This window comes from Trachinotus anak, unplaced genomic scaffold, assembly GCF_046630095.1.
Source record: "Trachinotus anak isolate AG129_WGS33_773 ecotype Australia unplaced genomic scaffold, CSIRO_AGI_Tana_v1 ptg000008l, whole genome shotgun sequence".
Classification (NCBI taxonomy): Eukaryota; Metazoa; Chordata; class Actinopteri; order Carangiformes; family Carangidae; genus Trachinotus; species Trachinotus anak.
In genome coordinates this window covers 16,343,444-16,366,980 of record NW_027273859.1, presented here as the reverse complement: position 1 = coordinate 16,366,980, position 23,537 = coordinate 16,343,444, and the positions used below count along the sequence as shown (strand labels likewise).

The 23,537-nt window shown below is 41.1% G+C and overlaps 1 protein-coding gene across 2 annotated transcripts in view; it reads right to left on the bottom strand.

Moving 5' to 3' along the window:
* Positions 1-23,537, bottom strand: part of unc5ca (unc-5 netrin receptor Ca) — a 178,561-nt gene that overhangs the window by 102,198 nt on the left and 52,826 nt on the right. The gene's annotated exons all lie outside the window — the stretch shown is intronic.

Below are 23,537 nucleotides of genomic sequence, written 5' to 3'. Positions count from 1 at the left end.
GTTTTCATGTCTTCCATCCATCCTTTCCCCTATGTCATATCTCCTCATCCCGATTGCTCCCCATCACCCCCCTCCCCTGTTCCCCTCATAAAGGAATTAAAAAGGCATGCTCAGCCCAGTTTTGTAGATCATCTATTTGGTGAGTAAAAATGGGCACAATGAACACACACATGCATACGCACACACAAGAACACAATAAGATAATAAAGATGGCCTCAACTCAAACGATTAAGAACAGCTTACAGGCTTATTTCATTTGAAGATTTTCCCATATTTTGGCTATTTGATTCAGAGCTGAAGATAAAATTGGATCAGACATTTCACTGCTCATGCCTTTCTCCATCTGGAGGCTCACTGTCTCTCTCTTGCCTTCTTATCCCTCCTCTCTACCATCTCCCCATCCCACCGTCATTCCTTCCGACCGCATGACTAGCCTAACTATCCATCTCTCCTGCTGTCTTCCTCTCCTCTTCTCCTCCTTCTTAGTCCTCCCTCCATCCTTTCCTCCTTCTCTCTCTTTCTCTCTGTGGCATCTTTCCACACTTAACACTCTCATCTTCTATCCCCCATTTCTCGCCTTTCCCATCTCCGCTCTTTTCTAACACTTTGCCTCCCTGCTTTGTTCTCTGGCATCCTTCCACTCACTGCCCCCCACTTCATTTTCTCAGCCCTCCCCTACTTTACCTCTTCATCTCAAACTCTTCTCTTTTTTCACTACTTCACTTGCTCTCTATATCCTTTCCTCCTTCCCTTCCTCCTTAGGTCACTATAAATAGAGCCTCAAAGGAGTTTCGTAATGGACTTCTGCCTCTGACCTTATTACAGACACATTACTGACCATAGTTCTCTCTCTTGCCCTCTCCTTGTTTTCTGTCTCTCATGAATACCCACTGACAGAGCACAATTGTCCCTCCCATCTCTCCTTTATCTCAACAATGCTTACGCACTCTCTATAAACTACAGCTAAAGATGCAAATCTATGCCTTTGTAAAATCCCTATTTCATCTTTTCCTATTCGTTCTCTCCTACTCTTCACAATGGCTTCTCACTTTGGCATTTCTTTTTTTTACCATTTCCTTGTCCTGTGGGTCCCACGTTTGGTCACAATTTGTCACATAATTTTCTCCTAATTTTAACAACATTTAGCAACATTTGGAAACATTTGTCGGTTTGTTATTTTGTCTTCTACAGGGATTTTTCCCGGTGGAGAAAAATGAAAAAACTAATTTGTTTTTGTGCTAACATAAAAACACATCATTAGTGTTGCATTCTTCCTTGAAATGAGTCACTTTGGTTGCAAGCTAATGAGCTAGCTCACAGCTAGTGTTAGCTAATAGTTTTAATGAAAATGCCAGCAGAGCTCACATGCCATTTTGGAATCTCAAGTGCCAGCACGGGGAATTTGGTCTGCCAGAATGTGAGGCAGACGAGAAAGAAAAACACTAAAGTCCAAAATGTCAAGTTATTCCTTTAACACCATCTCCATTCATTTGTCCCTCTTTCCGTCTGATCCTCTGTTGCCAGGGTCCTAATTAACTTTTATCTTGGGTCCACTACCCTCACAAGTACTAATTTCTGAAATGAGCTGTGCTTGGGCTTGTGGGAACTGGAGCAGTGGTTACTGAGCAGAGGCGCAACAATCTCAACAGTGAGGCTATGTGTGTGTGAGTGACCGAGAGAGAGAGAGAGAGAGAGGGATAGAGAGAAAAGAAAGGGAAAGCAGGAGAGGAGCAGCCTCATTTAATTTTCAGCCTTATTTTGGTCAAATCTGAAGCCTTTTACAATCACACAATGGGCTCTGAAAGGGTTTCATAGGTGTCTAAGGAAAAAAAAGGAGACATTCCCTGCACATAAAAGACTGAATCATTGCTAAATTCAAGTGGCAAATAAAGTAAATACTAAATAAATACATGAATAAAGTGAGCCTGAGTGAAACCTGTTACAGGGTTTTCACACTAGACGTCCCAGTGTGAGCTCAACAGGACCTGAGGGTTTTGGCATATTTGGGGAAGGTGCAGCCCTACATCATCAATATTACTATGACACATTAAATGTTACAATTAAATATCATTTTCACTCATTAAAACACAATGATACACTGACTGCAGTGCAGTGATATTTCCCTCCTCACCTCATTTCGTCTTCCACAGATGCACATCTGTGTAGTGGAGGCACAGAACAGGCCATAACTTGCCAGCTAGTTAACTGAATGTGTTCTGGATGGTTGGACATAGAAAATATTAAGAGTAAAACAGAAGTGCTTTTAACAGTCCACAGTTTGTTATTCCAGGATTTAACCAGGTATTGAAGATTTAGAGAACATTTGTAAATGACAATGATATTTGTCACTGTCATTTCAGATTTTTGATGTGTTTGTTTGCTTGGACAAGTCTCGGTCTGAAACTTCAGGCCTGTGCAGTAAATAATTATATATGTATCTATTTATTTTTCACATGAAAAACTGCATGAGTAAGATAATCAGTTTAGTGCACAGCATTCGACTGGCACTGTATACAAAGAAACTTCATACATGATTCAACAGGAGCCATGTTGACTGTATGCTTGCTGTTCGAGGCGAGCACTTTTGCATGAACATTAAAAATTCATCTCTAACATAGTTAGTTAAGTCTAAGATGGTTCGAACATTAACCTCAACATGTCATCTTTGTGTTCTTGGTGCTATAAACAGTACTCATAAGCATAAACATGTCGTTCCTCACTCAGCAGCAGGGAGAGTGTACAGCTAGTAGAAGTGTCCTAGTTGTTCACTCACACTTAAATTAAACACAGCCTCCACCTCATGGGCTCCACCAGAGAAATGCATGGACTCATGTTGGTGTGGATGAACATGCAGCTTCTCTGTTGTGTCACTGGTTTGTTGACTGGTGGTTGATTGCTAACCATTTTGACATGTGGCCCAGATGCAACTCATTGATGCTGGTGAGCGCGCAAACAATGGTGAAGCTTGAAGGCATGGGTACACAGTTCAAAGCTGTGAGAGACTTCACAAGCTCAAATGGCAGCAGGCAGTGAGACCACAAAATGCTTTTAAAGGGGCAAGGGGAATAATGAGTAACTTCTGCCAGTAAAGTATTTCCCCCTTAAAGAGATCTCTTCACTTTAATCTGAAGTATTACTCTTTCTTCTTTTCTAAGCACTCGGGGGCAGCAGATGTGCCATGAGTGAGAGGACCATCCTCAAAAAGAGTTGAAGATTTGAAACCTGATGGCTCCATGTAGTTGCACCTCTCAGCAGTGCTGCTCTGTGGCTGAAAGATCAAGAGATTATTTTATTATTGAAAAGGTTCCTTTCAGTTATTGTGGAGAAACCAAAACATCCGAGCTGTGAGAGTGAAATGTGAATTAAAAGAATGTCCATCAAAGCACCAATGAAACAATAAAGGGAAGAAAGTTCCCCAGTTCAATTAGACATCAGTTTGAAATAGCTAAACACTAGAAGACACCTCAAAATAAAATATTCCTTGGTGCTTTTATCATGAGGTAAAGTACAGAAGTAACTGTAAAATCAAAAGGTCACAACATCGTATGGTGAAAAGGCTCAGGTAAAGGCATCATTACATCACTGAATATTAGGTGGATAACTACTGTAGTGGAAACATGGCTGGAGGTTGTGAGTTCAGTCTTAGGTGATTCAATTTAAAGATTCATTTCCATTTCAAACTATTCTGAGATGCAATTTAATTCCGTTTAACACAGAGTCACCGTGCGGTTAATTACGTATTTACAAATCTCATATTAGCTGTTCAGAAAATAGATCACAGCATTATGCAGCAAAGTATGAAGTTCAGATTCAGTTCATATGGAAAGGAGTTAAATGCATGCATCATTAACTTTTACTTGACTAGTTTGGAGACCAAATTCTTAACAGTCCAGTCATAGTGCTGAGAGACACTCTGCATTAGTAACACATGGCCGTACATAAACACGAAGGTTAAGAGTTCAAATCTGGAAAGAGTCAAGTGGATTTCATTGCTTATGTCCTACAGGGTTAATAGCTATGGTATATGGTTTTATAAAAGTCGACAACTAATTATGGAAAGTTGTGTATTAGAGGATGCTGTTTTGGCACTGCCTTTATAAGCCTCTGAATATACAGCTTTCATTATACCGCATGTAAACAGCAAGATCAAGTTCAAATGTATATCAATGCTAAGTGCTCTGCTTGTTGTATTTGTGCATCCTGTCGGCCTTCACATAAACATTAAAAACATACACATAAAGGCCATCACAAAACATAGAGATGCCAGGAAATGTCCACAGCCACGCAAACCAAAGGTTAGAAGTTCAAATCCTGAAGCGAGCAAGTGACTGAGTAACTCTGTTGATATGTGAATCGGACTAGAAAAAAGATGGATGGATATGTTGATAGGCTGGAAGCTGAAGTTGCCCCAGGGCTGCCAGTCCTGCATGACTGGGTCTTTTCAGTGAGGCCCCACACAAAGAGGTGCAGTGAACAGGGGAAATAACAAGAGGTTAGTTAGTTAACTGGGGTCACAAGGTCAAAGGTGATGAGGCTTTTAAGTGTGTGCATATTTATGTGTGTGTTTGTGTGTGACCTATGTTGAGTCTGCACGTGTGCGTTTGTGCGTGTGTGTGTGTGAGTGAGTGAGTGAGTGAGCCATAAAGAAGATGTGCTGTATGATGAAAGAGCCGTTGTGCAGGTGGATACTGAGGTCAGAAGTTGAAATGTTGTGGGGAGCTATAGCAGAGAGGATTCGCTGCATGACTGGATCTGTTTGCAGCAGGCTGTCCTGTCAGAGAGCTGATGAATGGGTTTTAAGTGTTTCAGCCTTGTAAGCTCAGAGGTAATGGACTACAGCTGAATGAGCTACTACTATTGTTTTCAGAGGGCTGGCATGTGGAAATTATATGCTTGTAGATGGTGTATGTTCTGAGCAATCTCAATCGATCAATCAAATGGGCTGCTTTTTATAGAAGTAGTACGTGCAGCATTAGTAGCAGCAAAAAGAAATGCCGTGAAGTTAAATAATGTGCATTTCAAACTTTGGTTGGTCAAAAAATGGTTTGACTTTTTTGCCTGACGACCCTTAACGATGGCAAACTCTCCACAGTAAATAAAACTGTGGGTTTTACCCCGATCTATATGCCTGGCCACCTGTGACAGTCTCATAACACTGACCATCTACTGGGCAGAGCTACAAGCCATAAAAGTCAAAAGAGCACATCAGTCCATATGAGCAGGTGTTATCCACCCTGCTGCAGGTCGAGCCATGTCACAGTCCTGTAAGCTGCCACCATCACAGAGTAGTACTGGCTGCCAGCAGTACTGCCATGTTATATGATGCCACTTTTTTCGTCATGTAACATCTAGTCTATACTTATTATACTTATAAATAAGCTGATCATCCCAGAACCTTTAAACTGCAGCTTCATCACAAACTGATGACGTAGCTTTCATCTTGATATAGTTCCAGCTTCAGAGGTCAGACTTAATTAACTACAGCTGCAAATGCCTTCACTTATTATAGAGAATTTATCTCTTATGTTTCAAGTGAGTTAAATACGATCTATTGTCTACACAGAATAGCATTTTGTGTAATGAAAAGTATAAAAGCAAACAGTTTTGCAACAATGCTGTAATTGGAGTTGGATAACTTTTCTATAGCGGGAGAGAGAGAAAAAAAAAAGACTCATTCTTGTTATATCAGGTGTCATGCAAGGCCACAGTGTGCTTGTCTCTGTGCGGTGACATGGTGACAAGTTTTCTCGGCCACAGTCTGGGGCAGTTTTAACAAGAAGATATTTTAATCCCTCCTTCTATTAGTCTCTGTCTCTCTCTCACTCACTCACTCACTCACACACACCACACATGGATACAGGGAAAATCAAAGGCGGTTAAACTCTTTGCTCAGATACACCAAGCATATTTCCTAGGCAACATTATCTACATACCATCAGTTTTTATGTGCAGTCTATGGTTTCTACTTATGTGTATGTGTCGTGTCATTGTGTTGTGGGGGTGCAATCTAACAGAGCAGAAGAGCAAGGAGAAAAGAAGAAAGAGTAGGAGGATGAAAAAAAGAGGAATAAAAGGTGGCAGACAGAGCCGGGGAAGTAGAACAAAAGAAAATGTACCTCTGGAAAAACAAAAGTGTTAGACTTTATGTGATCTTGAGTCCTTGAAGATGCTCTTTTCCCTTTTTCTCTGACACTTTTTTCTATGGCCATTGATCTTGGGGCTCACTTGGACATACTGTACAACCATTGTTCTTTCTACATACTCCATACAAATGACCACACTAGAGAATAGAGAGTAAAATCTTAGTGAGTAATGCCACAATACAAATTTTATTATAAAACCATGTCCCTGACTGTTAGTAATGAGCTTGGTAGGCTGGAAAAAATATCAAGTCTTCAATACAATGCAGATGGTAGCACAAAAATCTAAAGGTGCTGAATGACTTTGGTGTGTCATCCTCTAGAGTGGAACATTCTTACCAAAGTAAAGCCTTTTATCTACTGTATCTGCTGGGTATACTATAAGTTGCTAAGTTGAAATTTGAACCCAGTAGCATGACCTCCACGGTGAATGTCCAATGGCATTCCAGCATTAGGAGGACATAGAATGGTGATAATTTTACCACAGCTATGTCGGTTGCAACACTCTTCATCCGACACAATTTCATCAACAAAACCATCCTGAATTTTCTGGTTTTGTGGTTAAGCTGGTCAACTGCATGAACTCATGTGATCCTGTGTGAAAGGCAACGGCCTGGGATTAACCAGAGACAGCAGCGTGGTTTGAGAGAGCCAAATGGGGCAAATATAATGAGATATTTTACTTTGATACTTCAAGGGAAATTCTCTTTTCGCCTGCCTCTGCAGGGAGGTCGTAGCCCAAGATCACCTACAGCAGCACTCCCGTGGCTCCTGGGAGGGATTCGGCATCTTGCTCAAGGACACTACAGCAGGGAGGATACTTGCATACAGGGAGCTTGACAGATTGTCCTTGAGTTAAGGGAAAGCCATGTTTTAATTGTCTTGCTTTTCTGCAGAAGTTGTTGTTAATGGGAGAATAGACAAAGGTGCTATGGAGGTGTCATATGGAGATTTATTACCTTTCTCATCAATACCAACACAGCAGGAAAGATGAGAATGAGGAAGTTGTGAAAAGTGATACAGAGGTAGAAATAAGGTTGTGAGCTTCTCCTTCACTCTCTCGTTCTACCTCATTCGCTCTCACTCGATTTCTCACCTCTGTTAGTAGGAAGACAGAAACATGCGTCATCAAATGAGGCATTCACACTTACACACAAACACACATACACACGCTCACACACACACGCACCCACACTGAGAGACTGTGGCGGAATCAGCATGTGATTTAGACTGGTGTGATTAATGGCATTCTGTGCACCAGTGAGCAGATGAACCAGAAAACAGCACAAACATTATCATAACCTGAAAGACCTAATTACTGCAGTGCAAATCTGACAGACGTGTGTGTCCATGTCTGTGTGTGTGTGTGTGTGTGTGTGTGGGTGCATATTGGGGAGGAAGCAAGTGAGGAGCCAAAGGATGGAAGATTTATGACCCTGCTGTGGAATGTAACTCTGTGCCCCCCCCCCCGTCCCCCCCCCGTCCCCCCCCGTCCTTTTTGTGTCTTTTACCATTCGGGTGCAAATTAGGAATATGATAATGGCCATATTATATATTATAATGAGGGTGCAGCCTGTGTGCCAGCATGTGTATGTGTGTATGTGTTAGTGTGTGTCACTGCTCTCTGACCAGCTGAAGAAGGAGAGCATGAAGACAACAACAGCGGAGTCTCGACCTCCTGTATGGTAATGGGGCATGTTCACAAGCTCCTCACACAACACACAGAGTCCTCATCCTGAATCTGCTTCACTAGTGAGGAGATGGTTCCTCTGTGACCAGCTGCGGTCAGTGCAGGTGCTGCGGCTGTGGGAGTCATGCATGTAAACATATGTGGATATTCAAAGATTTAGAAATAAAGAATTGGAGGCACACTGAGCACACTAAACTGTGCTGTTCCACCCAAAGACACGGATGCTACACAACTTTTCTATAACACTCTGGTCTATTGGTCACAAATCTTGGTCACAGTAATTGTAAAATTAGTAAGATCAAAAATAAATTTAAGGGATCCTTATGAAATAAACAATTCTAATAAAACCAAATATCAGCCAATATATTTTTATCATTTGAAAAAAAAAACTCTCATATATCAATTTTGTGACTCAAAAATCCACCATTTGTGTGTCTCTGCTGCAAGTAGATATCTGCTTCTAACACTACAGCAACACACTGAAAGGGAATTTCTCTTGTGGCAATCAGAGGACCAACAATGACGTTAACATGGAGCCATTTTCGAGGAAAGATAGAAAAGTGTTTGGTTTTTGGCTGCACTGTTCATGTTGTATTCATACAGCGGAAAACTTAAAAAAATGATTATCTGGAAAAAAGATGACACCAGATATTTTGGCATTTGGGCTGCTTGGCTCCTGGCTTATTGTAAAATCCTGAATAATGGCACAGGGAGTTCTGCAGCTATTTCCAGACATTTCCAGCTTGGGAATTGATTTCAAGTCAGCTTTTTATTCTGGTCTCTCACGGAGCAGGGTAATGGATGACACTGGATCAGATATGGACTGGATGAGCATCCAGACCTTCACAGGACACTAGGTTATGGCTGTCTGTTCCTTTCTTCCTCTCGCCATCATCCTTTTGCACTCTCTGTCATTCTCTCACTATTTCTCTAACTAAATCCGCCCTCAGGCCCCTGGACACCAGAGCGGAGCAGAGGGGAGTGGAGAGGGAGGCACAGATGAGACACATAGGGAGGGAAAGAAAGAGAGCCAACTGAAGGAGAGGAAAATGGAAAGAGATTGAGAGCTTGGAATTATGGAACCTGACCAGAAGTAAAAGGGGAGGATGTGGCAAATGCAAAAAGAAGATGAATGGGAAAGAGATGAGACAAAATCCTTTATGGGAAATCATCTGTCTGAAAACACCTACACTTTATAATAAAGTAAAAGGTTTATGAGTAAACCATTCCTCACTGCCACATTGTTTACAGTTTTTTGACTTTTAAAGAGGATAAAAGGGGAATAAAGATGAAAAATACCACTTAAAAAAAATTGAAACATCACTTTTTATGATGCGTCAGTAATGCTACGGCCAAGCTTTGCCTACAGATGTACAGTTTTACAGTGGACTGCTCATACACCAGTGCAAACACAAAATCATGGACATCCAGAGGACAAATAAATGTCTGCATTTGTCACGAAAAGTGTGACACATGTTGCCAGAAAGATCCGAACGAAAAAACAACAAAGGGTGAAATCAGAGCATCTACAGTAAAAAACAGAAATCACTCGTGACAGAGACACTGCTGCTGTCTGAATGTTTCAGCTGGGCACCGAATTACTCAGAGAAAAAAAGATGTGATTTCCTTTGACAAAAAAAGCAAAAAGTTCCCAGAGTCAAGTCAGCCCTGCAGGAAGAGAAGTCCATTCATATCAATGGGATTTTCAAAATGTAATTTAGGCTGCAAAAATAGCTGACGCATTGATGAAACAGAACAAAAAGAACAACATAAATACCCCAGCCATTCTGTTTGGATTGTTATTTTTCTGCAATGAACGCAACTCAGTTGTCAGCTTCTGCCTGAAGTAGGCTCTACTGGTGTTGTGCCAATAAAACACCCATCACTTGGAGCTGAAGTCTATTGAACTGATAAAGCAGAGGAGTAGTAATACAGGAGAGGAGGAACTCAATCGCCAAGTAGAGACAATCTGAATACAGCATGTTGCCAAGGGAACAGAGGAAAACAAACACAAAGAAAATACAGAAGCAAGAATCCAACATTAATGGAAGCACTAACATCTCACTTTTGAATGTACTCATTTCATAAAGTTGTTGTTGTTGTTGTTGTTGTTGTTGTTGCTGTTGTTGTTGTTGTTGTTGTAGTTGAGTGAAATTTGAAACCAAAGATCACAGATCAACAGTCTGCCGTGTTCAGTAATGAAATATACTGTTTACAGTAATTCAAAGGGCTCTCTTCTCTGCCGTTCTTCTTTGAGTGTAGACAGTAATGAGAAGTTGAGAGAACAAAGCATGACACAGAATCAAAAGCTAGTGCTGGCATACGGTTGCAGAAGGAGAACAAATATGAGTTCAGTTAAAATACTGATCTGTAATCAAAATCAACACGACAAACCTTGTAGAAATACAGGATATTATGATGTTGCCTTAGTGAACTTAAGCACATAGACATCAAAGGGAGAGTTTATTGAAGCCCCTCCCCTGCCTGTACACCTTGTTAAGGTTTTTAGTGTGCTAAGACCCCAAGGGTTTCCACAGACGTTTGATGTCTGGGACGAGATGAAAAATGAGATGCTGTTTAACAAACAGCCTGGAATGAGAGAGTGTTTACTGAACAAAAAAGGACAAACATTAAGCGAGATGCAGTTACAGGAGACGGTACACGGATGCAGGCCCGATGCCCAAATCCACTGTGCATGAATTTAAGATGAGAAAGATGAACATATTTTTCATCATATCTGTGCACACATTTTAGTAAGTAGCAGTAAATGTTGGGAATGGCCTTTGTCTCCTGACAGTTTATACACTACTGTATACTTTCAAGGCCACAATGCCATTACACAAAAAATCAGGAACTAGTTCCAGTTTAAGACCATCCAATCCATGCACATCAGAAATAAAACAGTGTTACTGAATGAATGATAAAAGAGAATGCATACATGAGTGTGTTTTATTGACTAAAAAGTTGGCCTGTATTGAAACCTCAACAACACGTAGGTGAATACATCGTGACTGCATAAAATGTTGATTTAGGTGAAGCAGGACTTTAACCTGAAAACTACTGTGATTCAGACAAAGTAAGAAAAACAATTCAAATTGGAGATGAGAGGTGTGTTTAGGCAGTGAGCCAAGCAGTTAGGAAGGAAGGAAACAGAATGTGAAGACACTAGGTGTCTGTGTGTGTGTTTGTGTGTGTGTTTGTGTATAGGCATGTCTGTGTGTGTAACACAACGTGTGAACATTGCAGAGAGAGAGAGACAGAGAGAGAGGAGCGAAAAAGGGAAAAGAAAAAGAGAGAGATGGCTCAGCATTATTGGAAAGGTCATGGTATCAGTACAGGGTCAGATGTGTTGCGCGTGTGTGTGTGTGTGTGTGTGTGTGTGTGTGTGTGTGTGTGTGTGTGTGTGTGTGCATGCGTGTGTTGCAAGCTCAAGGTGACCAGGTTTTTTCCTATAGTTCAGTAGAAAAGCTGCAAAGCTGAAAAGCTGCCTGCCCTGTTTGGCTGGCTATCTTGCTGTTAGACTGGCTAGCTCATAGTCTGGCTGGTTTATTCACAGGCTTAGATTACAGACCACATAAATATCCCAGTGAAGTGCACCATAATACCGTCAACAATTGCTTAGAGAACTGCCAACATTATCTGCCAGGCAACCAAAAGAGAGAGAGAGAGCGAGAGAGAGAGAGACTGCATAAGAGGAAGCCTAAAGGAAGTGGAGGAAAGCGAGGTGAGATGATAAAAAAGGAGGTCTCAGGAACTAAATCAAGAGGTGACAGCCAGAAAAGAGAACGAGTAAATAAAAAGGGACTGTAGAGAGAAAAAGGTGACAGAGAGAATAGGATAGAGATGAGACAAGGGGAGATTAGGAGGCCGGGGAAAAGAGGATGAGTAGGTGATGGGTTAGAGTAATAAAAGAAAAGGTGAGAGACAGAAGAGAGGGGAGGGTGGGAAGGCAAGAGAGCTGGCACCCAGAGAGGTAGCTGTAATTTACATATGCTAATTAAACTTCTGTTTGGGTCACTTGCTCTTCATGTCAAGGCTCCCTCTGCACCTTCTGTCTGTCCTCACCACCACTTTCTTTGTCTATCTCTCCATCTTTCTGTGGTTCTTCCCTCTTACCTCCCACCTCATTTTCAGAGCAGGAATTTCTCTCTTTGATTCTTCTTTGTTTGGTGAAAAAAAAAGTATTGCAGTCCTCCCCTCCTTCTTCCTGTCTCTCCTTTTCCTATAATCATGCATTGCCTCCGCTGTGCACCTCATCCTAATGCTGCCCTTCCTTATGATCTGTCTTAACTTCTTCATCTTCCCCTCAATTTTCAGTTTTATCCCCAGTTGCCCTTTCGTGCCTTTTATTTCTTTTCCTCTTCCTTTGTCTCTTATCCTCACACGTCTGTTTCTCGCTCTGTAATGATGTCAAATCTACTCCACAAACTTTCACCTCATCCTTGGATCCAACTGTTTTTTTTTTCTTTCTTCATTCTCTGTAAAGAGTGTCATCATACTAAGCTGTGTCTTTCTGTCTCCTTGCTTCATGTCTATGTCCTTTTCTCCTTCTTCCAAAGTCTGAATCTATTTGTTTTGTTTTGTCCTCAACTCCCTTCTATGGGTTCCAGCATTTTCTTCTTATTTCTCTGCCTATGTATTGCACCCAAAAACAGTTCCCTCCTTTACTTCTTCTTTCACTTATCCTCTCTTTTTCAGCTACAACTATGTTCCCAGAGTTGTTTTTTTTTCTCGATCCATTTTTTCATCCTCATCTTCAGTTTCCTCTTTTCTTTTCAGCCCAAACTCAAAGCTTAGCCAAGTACTAGAATGCCAAAATACATACTGCACTGGCCTAAATACAAACACACACACACACACAGCTATATACACACACTTGTGCACAGACACACGCATGGGCAAACATAAGGACCCTAGATAGAAATGTGCACCCACACACAGGTTCAGAGATTTTCATGCATGTGTACAAACACACACACCTCACACCTCTAGCCTCCGCGACCCGTTGCTGGTTTGTGAGCCATCTGTTCATTTATTTCAGAGAACAAACACACCTGACAGTACTGAGGAGCTGCTAAGTCCATTTCACTGTTCACTGAACAGCACAATTGAGTAGACTAGATGGAGGGATAAGCTGGAACAAAAACTTAACGCACCCCGAGGGGAATTGGAGATCGAGAATCACTGTTCCTGTCCGAAGCCATTTCTCTGAGAATCAGAAAACTGTGTCTCTCAGTCGCTGTCATGTAACAAGATTCAACGCTGCGCTACAGTATCACCCAAAGTTAATAGGAATTGGGCTTTGGTGAGGCTCAAGATAGGCTGGACATATAGTCTGGTTATATCACATGGTGGGAAACATACAGTATACTTTATTATCTGCTTCAATAGGAACACTATGGAGCAAGATGATGAAAACTGTACGGTAAGCAAATATGTATAGCTACAGTTTTTTTTTCCATCTGTATGTATATTATATATACATACACAAATGCAGTATATTATACAGTTGGGTGTGTGTATATATATATATATATATATATATATATATATATATATATATGTATATGTGTGTTTGTGTGTGGCTGTGTGTGTAGATATGTATGTATATATATCTATATACATACATATCTACACACACATGCAGACACATAAACATACTTACATATATATGACTTGACTTGAAGCATGAGGCAGAACACATTGATCAATCTTACCTGACCTAAACAAGTGTTTTTATAGTTTAGCTTTTATTTATTTATTTTGCTGAATGAATTTATAAAATATAAACCTATTTTGAGGCGAAAGCGTTGCACCTGTATGTAGTACACATACAACCTACACTTTCTAACAGTTATGAGTAGCGTATATTTATATAGACATACAGCTTAGATGCCCCTCTATTCTGCAGTTCCCAAAACTGTTTCCAAAATAAAATCCATCTCAGCTGCGAATTTGCAAAGCTGCACCTGTGCATGAGGTGCAAATTGGGACAGTGCAAAGTGAAATTTCTATATCGCTATTTCTGTATCAGACCTGACACATCAGTTTTTATTACAGGAAATGTTCTTACCTGAGGACGGTTTGAGCAGGAGGGGGGCAGTCACGGAGAAAAACAGGAACCAATGAGGGCAGGAGGACAAAAAAGAGAGAAAGAGACAAGACAGCATTTTGTTAGATTATTAAATACTGCACCCCAAGCTGTTAATGTTACAATTACAGCTGTTAGACCAGACTTTTCAGGACATTTTCCCAAAAACATATGAGTTAAATAATTCAATGTAGAAACCATATTCAACAGTGACAAGGTAATTCAGTGCAGGATAATTTTACACCACTACATCTCTCCGGACATTACCATGGCAGGATTTAACAAACACTGCAGTACAACCAGGCAGTGAGTGGGTATAAAATGGAAATCTATGATGGCTGCATTTACAGGCATCAGCTGGGAGTGAGGAGGCTAAATGTGCTCACTGCTTTATGTTCACCGTGATGGGGACAGACCCAATGAGGCAGTGTCTTGTTTGAACCAATCTGGGGTGATGAGACACAGGGGCACGAGAACAGACCATAATTGCTCTGTCTGGCTTGTGTCAAAACCGAAACGTGTGTGGGTGTGTGTGTGTGTGTGTGTACATTTGTTTCTTCCCATCTGCGTGTGACACAGGAGTGCAGTCAGAGGGTGAAAGGTAAATACAGAGAAATTATTTTCACCATTAACATGCTGAGCGGCGGTGAGAGAGAGAGAGAGAGAGAGACAGAGAGAGAGAGAGAGAGAGAGAGACAGAGAGAGACAGAGAGAGAGAGAGAGAGAGAGAGAGAGAGAGAGAGAGAGAAGAGACGAAGAGAGGAAGATGCACGAAGAGAATTTTTCAGTGTCTGAAGTGAGACAAATGGGCCATGTATCCAAACCAGACATTCACGGTGGACTGAGAAATTCACTAGCCTCGTCCCTCTCCAGAATATTTACTTGCTCATCTCCTCAAAATATTTCACACTTAATGTCATTGCGCCATCTCCTTCTCTGCGTGCCTCTCTTGGTGCTCTTTTTCAGTTGCTCCTTTGCTTTGGCTTATTCTCCCTCTCTCACACCATCACTCTCTCTTCTCTTTCAGTTTGTCGCTCTCTGTATATCCCTGGTCCTCATTCAAATAGAAATCTACACTTCTAAAACTTGTGGTCTGTCTGTGTGTAGCGTAGTGTTATTTACATTTCCCTCAGGAAACCGCTGCTTATCGATTCTGGCCCTGCTTTCGTCTGTTCAAAAAGTCTTGTAAGCAATGCCTTATCATTACCAGGAGTGTGTGAGTGTGTGTGTGAGTGTGTATGTGCATGCTAGATGCCTTATCATTACCCCAAGTGTGCGTTTGTTGTGGATGCCTTATCATTACCATCTCTCACGGGCCTCTGCTGGCCAGAAATTTTAACAACACTGTGTGCTTGTTTGAGCTGATCAAGGCAGGAGAAAGGGTGTGTGTAATGGAGTCTGAGCCCCGTGTGAGCAAATACAACATGTAGAGAACTGTTTGTGTGCGTGGTTGTGCAAAACTTCAGTTTTTGCCTATGTTTGTATCTGCACCAGAAACTGTGCTTCTATGTGCTACTGAGTTTTGCTCCCTTCAGAATCAGTGTGTGTGTGTGTGTGTGTGTGTGTGTGTTTACCAGTGTCCACGTCTAGGTGTGGCACACCACTACATACGTCTGATCAACACTATAGCCTCTGAGCTCAGCAGAGGAACTGAACGCAGCTGGATGTCGCCGCAATCACAGACAACCAGCAACGTGTCTGGTGTCTCAAAAATGACAACAACTTCTGTCAGTCTATCTATTTACGTTTCATATTCAGTCAGCTGCTGTTCTTCATAGGCGGCTGCTTTTGAACACAAAAGAGGGGAAGAGGGAGGAAAGGAGACAACAGCAACAACACTTCCAAGTATGTGTGAATAAAACCAGTTTCTATTTTGTTTTACATGGTGGTTTTCATTATGAGTTTCATAAGTTTTCTTTAAAAACTACTGTATATTCTTTTGAATCACCCCTCCATACAAAGTATCTAAAAAGACTTAGAGTCAAAAAGTCTTTGTGTCAAAACACGGGGGTAAAAAGCTCATCCTCTCCTTCACCAAAAGAACAATCAGCAGTTTAGAAAAGAAAATCAAAAAAGCTATAAAACCTTGGCTCATCAAAACATCTTGACTTTTCACCCATCCCACTACTTTAGAAATCCATACATTCAAAGGCTCTAACTTAAGCCCTGGATGATGCAAACTGTGTGTGTAGAAAAGTGTGTACACAAGTACTGTAAATGACTATATTGTTACCCCAGTTTCTAACTTCCAAAAGAGCAGGTTTTCTCTTTGGTGCAAAGAGTTAAAAAGAAATTATAGTGGCCATTTTACTCTTCAATGCAATAGAGGTTTGATTTTTATTGTTTAAAGTTCCAGTTTCAAAAGCTGAACATGAAAAGTTTAAAATGGTTAAAACGTTTCACACATCAGTAACAAGAAATGATTCAGTCTCAGTTTTGGCAAAACTGCAAAAACTAAAAGGTATAATCACAACCAGAGCAAAAAAAAAAAGCCTAATTACACTTGGCATCATGTTGATAATCAGCACCTGATTACTTCCTGGTTTTGGGAACCTTTCAGCTGCTGTTGACCTATCAGGACGGATTTTTGACTTTAACGACTTCCTGTGGGACTTAATGAGCAACGCAAAGAACGACAGATAAACAAGAAAGCTGAAAGGCCTTTTGTTGTTCCTAAGGCCATTAAGCCCAATCACAAAGTGCCCTGGTGTGTTCCATGTGTGTTCCTCCATGTGTGTCTGTGTGTGTGTAAGAGAGAGAGAGCAAGCAAAAGAGAGAGAGAAACACCGGGCTACATATTCTTAGAGAGGAACCAGCAGGCTCTGCTCTGCTCTGCTGTGAGAAGTCAGAATGAATGCATTTCTTTGACAGAGACAGACACAGACAGGCACACATTTTCCTCTCCTTTCAACATATGACACAAAAACACACAGACACACATATACAATTGATCTGTGAGGAATCTCGGGTGTTGCTGCCACTGTGTGAAAGCATGTGTTTTCTGTGTGTAGCAGCCAGTGGGTCAGGGGCCTGTGTCAACATCTCCTCTTGGTAACGGTTGGCTAATGTATACCTACACTAACAGACATATGCATCCCCTGTTTATCTCTCTTTGCTCTGTTTAGGTCTGTCTGTCTCTGTTTAAATCAACCACATAGCCATGAATCCCTCCATCTCTAATTCAAGAGTTTACTTTACCCCTTACAGCTGATACCATGTAGTTCAAATATGTCTTTGTGATATTTAGTGTGTTCTGCATTAAAGAACAGATAGTGAAAGCAAGCAAGACACGTTGAATGATCAATGATGGTGTAAAATCTCTTGCAACACTAGACCAGAAAGCTGAAAAGAAAATACTGGTCAATGCACACTGCAAACTGTGTGTATGTGTGTGTATGTGTGTATGTGTGTGTGTGTGTGTGTGTGTGTGGGATGCGCTTCAGTAACATCAGTAAAACTGAATTGCCTACTGTCACTCAGTAAAGGGTTAAAGTGGTTGGTAATTGTGTAAAGGCCTGGACCTAAGGCTCTGGTGTTGTGTGTATGCTGTTTGCGTGGCTGCCTCTGAGTATTTGTTGGTGCCTGTGTGTGTCTGTGTGTGTCTGTGTGCATTTGTAAGTGGTCAACAACGCCTTAAAGCAGATGGGAAAGTGCTTCCATTAAAGCTTCTGATCGCCTTAACTACTCACTACACGGCATGATGGGCTGAGAGAGAGAGAAAGAGAGACAATGTCAATGTCTGTATGACTATGTGACTGTGTGATTGCGTGCAAACTTAGTGTGTAATGGAAGCCAGGTGTGTGGCTTTGTAAAAGTGGGGAAGATCTCCTGCTGCTGTAACTCTGTTCTGTCTCTCACAGGTCAGGGCACACACACACACACACACAGACGGTGGCCTGTTTCTTTCATTATCACTGTAACTTGACTGACCCTCACACTACATCAGTCAAAGACCTTTCACAAGAGACCACACAACCTTTCAACACCACACACACACACACACACACACACACACACACACACACACACACACACACACACACACACTTACTTCAACAACACCCAAGTAAAATATGATGTGTAGAAAGCCTTTACATCACATGTTAACAGACACATACAGTGCATAAACCAAAACAGACACTCTCTCTCTCTCTCTCTCTCTCTCTCTCTCTCATACACTCACACACACACTCAGCCTAACCTTACAGTATTGTGAGGTCCACCCTGCCTTTCACCACCAAGATAAATGCACCCTTTCTCTAGTTTCATTCCTTCACACCGCCCTCCTTTCTGGCCTCACACACACACACACACACACACACACACACACACACACACACACAGAAGAGAAAGAGAGAGAGAGAGAGAGAGAGAGAGAGAGAGAGAGAGAGAAACAGAAAGCTGCTTAGACTTCTCATTTCTTCCTTTAATCATGACCAGAATAATACAGCTGCCATAACCTACTACAGAGACAGAGGCAGAGGTGACCATGTTGTGAATGTCTCCGCTCCCTAAGCTTCCCTAATAGAAGCTTGCTGAGGATAACAGGCAAAGTTATTCCTAAAACAGCACATTTCCGCACAGTAACTGGATTTAAATACTGGAGAAATGGTGGAAAAAAGCAAACACAGAGCACAGAGGAAGGAAAAAATAGCTTTAAAAAAAGAGGCCTGAAGGCATCAATTCAACAGAGTGGTATCTGTCATTATCTGCTGTGGAAGACGACACATCAATCATCGGGACTTTTATCATTCGTTCAAGACTGTTCCTCCCACAACTCTTTTCATCAAGTTCTTTCTGCCTCTCTGATAACCCTGTACGCTTCTTTCCTCTGTGTCACTTAATTGTTCCTTTTCTTTCTCTTTAATTTGCCTCCATGTCACCATTTCATCTGTGCCATCTAAGGACTGCGCAGCAATCGGACATTCAACAGTTTCATTCTCAAGCCTGTAGAGTATACTTCTGTTACTGCAAACCTGAAGACAAAATACCAAATGGATGCCTTTCCGCATGGTAATCCAGTCGTTGAAATAACCACCTTAGAATATTTCCCTCCACGCGGCTGAACATGCAGGTTTTGGTGGAGGTAAATAGCAAATGTACAGTCTTCAGTCGCAACGAACAGTGGAAGGTAGATAAGGCTGCTGCTGTCATTACTGTGCTCAAAGGGAAGAGAGGTCTGTGCTCAGGTCTTCAGCTGAGCTCCCTGTTTCCTCTGGCAGCGCAGAGAGTGTTTTAGAGTCTTATTAGCCATTAGAGTGCTGGACCTCGTCTGAGAGGGAAGCTAACCAAGATGATTAACAGTTTAAACTCTCATTTAACACACAGCTGTAGCCCTGGTCATGGCACTGTCTTCACTTTGCGCTCTCTCTCCCTCTTCCACTCCCTCTGAGGCTGAGTAATATTAAGTTCATAGCCCAGTGCCTTAATAGATGTATTAATATAACCAATGGGCTTCTGAGAGCATGAAATTATCTTTGAGTGATGAATTAAAGCCTTATTGATTGTCTGTAAGGTATTCACTACATAGCAGACAATTTGAAGCATGCTTTGCTGACTGACTGATTGTACCGAGCTGGGAATGACTGAATAAATGAATGAGCCCGGTGGAATGATGAACGAATAAACAAAATTACCTATTCATCACCAAACACAGCAGGTTTTCCCTGTAATTTCACAGCAAATATGTTTTTTGTTAATCATGAGCACCATCTAGCTTATGAAACCAAGGCACAGATGAAAAATGACAATTCAAACACAGAGAGGTGATTTGTTAGTGTTTCCCCCACAGTGCTAAAGATGAAGTTCTCTTTAAAAACACAACAGTAAACATTGAATATCTCCTCTAAATTCTGCACAGCAACCAGGTCTAGCTGTGCTATGACCACTTGGTGTCCCTCCTTGTTCACTTTAAAGGTTTTTGGACACTTTCTGCATTAATGAATTCGTAGCATGCACCATGAGTTTTATGAGTTTATTGCTTCTGACAAACCTTAAGGATTTTTGCCTTTTCTAAGGCAACAAAGAACCAAACAATCTGCACATCTGCAGGGTGTACAACATCAGTTATTAGGTTAATAGTCATTGTTTTCCTTCTCCAGATTAAAATGAAACATTATAATGTGGTGTGTCAGGCACTTTAATGTCAGCAAAGTACAGAGCACATATAAGTATATAAAGATGGATGAAGCTTCCTTGTTGCCCCCCCCATAGGTTTCTGACAAGCAGTTTTGAAGCTCAGAGTGGGCTGCTCCGCCGTCACCATCTTGGCAGTGCCTGACTCCACCTAAATCCCGGTTAATACAAAAATGGACAAAGAGGTGGAGCATGTGTGGAGCTGAGACTTCGGTGTATGCCGGTTTGTGGCAAGTACACACTCACCCACCTGTCACTCAAAGTGACCACAGCCTGAATTTATAACTTTAAGTCTTGATAAAATTTAAACATGTGACTTATATAAAAAATTCACCCACCGTACAGTTGTCATAAGTTGGAAATTAGCTACAGAGACCAAAACCATTTTTGTACCAGGCTGTTAACATGTTTCTTTTTGCTGTAAAGTTGGGCACTTTAACATCGGAGTCTTTGGGGATTGACTCAGTTTTGGAGCCAGCCTCAAATGGGCATTCGAGGAACTGCAGTTTTTGGTACTTCCGTGTTGACTTTCTTTTCTGCCCCGGGGAGTTGATGCTTGGTGATGACTTCCCTTTAAATGTTTACTCTTATGGGAGAGTGTCTGTGATGTGAGCAGTGCACTCTCACACATGAGGATGTGGAGAAAATCACTATGGAAATGATCAGATGCTGACGCACAAATACAAACACACACACACACACTCTATATGCTGAGAGTGAGAAAAGGATTGCTTTCCTTTGAAAAAGAAAAAGAAAATGCCATTTTCCTCACAGTCTATCTCCTTTCATGAAGCCTTTTAATGTTCTTTCAATTCCAGTCAATTTTAAGGCTGTCACAACTATAATAAATCCTCCATTGAAACACAACTGTTAAGAGACAGATACAAAGGAAGAGAGGAAAATAGAGGAAATAAAGAGGAGATATAGAAAGTAAAATTACGTTGGTGGGCAAAATAAAAAAAATAAAAAAACCCAAATCACTTCAACAATGAAAGTAGAAAAAAAGAGAGAAAAAAGGAAAGAGGCAGAGAAATAAACTGCTTGAAACTAATTGGTCATTTCACTATTTGCCTCTTGTGGATGAGGATGCAACCCTGACCATAACATGGTCACATCAAACTTATGTAACATACATTTTAAGAACATTGCTCAGGTCCTTTTGCCTGCCCACAACCCCTTTATATTCAATATCATCTTCAAGTGCAAGAGATAACTTCTGTTGTGACTTGGTGCTATACAAATAAAAATTCATTTGACCTTAATTTGATGGGAAATAAATCTAATGAAGTATTTCCCAAACGTCACTGATGTTATTGTGTCAAAAGCACAGGAAAGCATAGAGAAATACACATTATTTCAAACAACAATGCCATATAAAGTGCGTAGAAACTGGCACGGCAATTGAACAGTTGTTCTGATGCTGAAAAATATCAGCAATATCTATGAAATTGTTTTCCTTATCTGCTGTCTTTCCACACTTGCTTGTTTAATTAAAAAAAAAATCCTCCCTGATTTAGAATGAAGTCCCAGTGTGAACAGGCAACCTTGATCTACAGTCTGCCTGCATATTGTTCTCTTAACAATAATAGGCTAAATATAGATTTCAGCTCCCTCTTCTCTTTCATCCTTCAGATAAGAGAGAGAAACTCCTCTTTCTCATTTTCTCTCATTCATCAAATTACCTTTTCCATTTTTATTAGTTTCAGAGGATAATCACCTGAGGAGATGTTGGCTGGGTTGGAAGTAGGAGGATGTAGGAGGATGTTATTTGAATTTTTCTCTTTGTAGCCACACACACAAGTTCAGATATACTTTTATACACACAAATATGCACACACAGAAATGCACTTTCACATACCATATCCACACATACATACTGTGAATCCACATGGAGTACTGATACACCTTGCAACAGAGGAGATAAATACACCACATTCAGCAAATACACCAAAGGGAACATGTTTATACATGATATATTCTCATACACATGTATGTAGGTGCACACACAAGTCTTCTGTACCTTTTCTCCCACACAGCTTCAGCTTTGCTATTGTTCCCATAGCAACAATATAAAGTTTGATTATTGCCAATTTGCCGCTGTTTATCTTTCATTATTGTTCATGTCCATTCCGCCTACTACTCCCATTCGTGCCTCTCTCTCTCTCTCAGATACATGTCTCGGTCTACTAATTTTACTCCAAAGAAAGAAAAAAAAAAAGTGTGTTTAACTAAGGCTATCTGATTGTCAATCTATCCAAACACACATTCTTACTGTGTTTACTCGCCTGCTTCCCCACCATCCTGAATGTCTGGATGTTTGACTGTTGCCTGCCTGTCTGTCTCTGGGCCTGACAGTCCACCTGTCTCCCTCCAGACTGTCACAGTGTCTCCCTGTAAATCAGCCCTACTCTGTCTCGCTACTGCTGGCTTTACTTAAGCCTTTGTTTTAGCATTACATTTGCACAGGAAGACAATCAAAAACCACTTTCTCATTGTCAGGAAACCAACATAAACACACAGGAAGGCACAAAAACATGCGTGCCAGAATGTGCGCGCACATACACACACACCTAAAGATGGACACACACACACCTACACACACACACACACACACACTTGCAGCCATACCAGCCAGCAGTAGATAGAGGCAGTAACAAAGCCAGAGTTCATAAACAAAGAGCCCGTTTGTTTGGTCTGGCCGGGTTGAAAATATGGAGAGCCAATAAAATGACTTGGCTCCAGAGGAGGTGAGGTGAAAGGTCAAGTGTTTTAGTGGTTTTTTAGAGAGTGTGTCTCTCTTTGTGAATGTGTGTGTGTGTGTGTGTGTGTGTGTGTGTGTGTGTGTGTGTGTGTGTGTGTGTGTGTGTGTGTGTCCATCAGCTGTGGCGGTGGTCTTTAAGTAGTCACTCACTGGACAGAATAACCTCCGACTCCTCCTATTCAGTTTCATTTGATGTCTAAACACATGCACATACACACCATGTAAAAGTCTAAAAACACACGGAGACACAATGACACTCACCTCCAGCCAAACACACACTTAAATAACATACTAATCCACTGCCTTTGTAGAGCTTTTTGAAATGATCATCAACACTGAATTAGTCACTGCAGAAGCAAAGCAATGTGCTGTACATGGAAACAATGAGACAAATTGAAATTTTAAATGTGTTTTTCTGTTTGTTTCAGACAAACCTCCACATAGACACCATCTGTCGTGATGTAGCTAAGACCTAGAAAGGTTTCACCGCTCTACTCTCTTCAACTATTTGTATTCAACCTTTTATGTAGGTATGAATTCAAGCCTATACAAGCGGTGGGAAATTATTTTTCCAATCTTGCAGGGAAAGAAAACAGCTCAAGAGTAAAATTACCTTTCCTCTACTGATTCGAAAAACATTGCATAGATACAAATAAGTTGTATGAGCGGCCATTCGGCTGGCAGTGTGTGTGTGTGTCAGAGAAAAGTGAATAAGTGTGA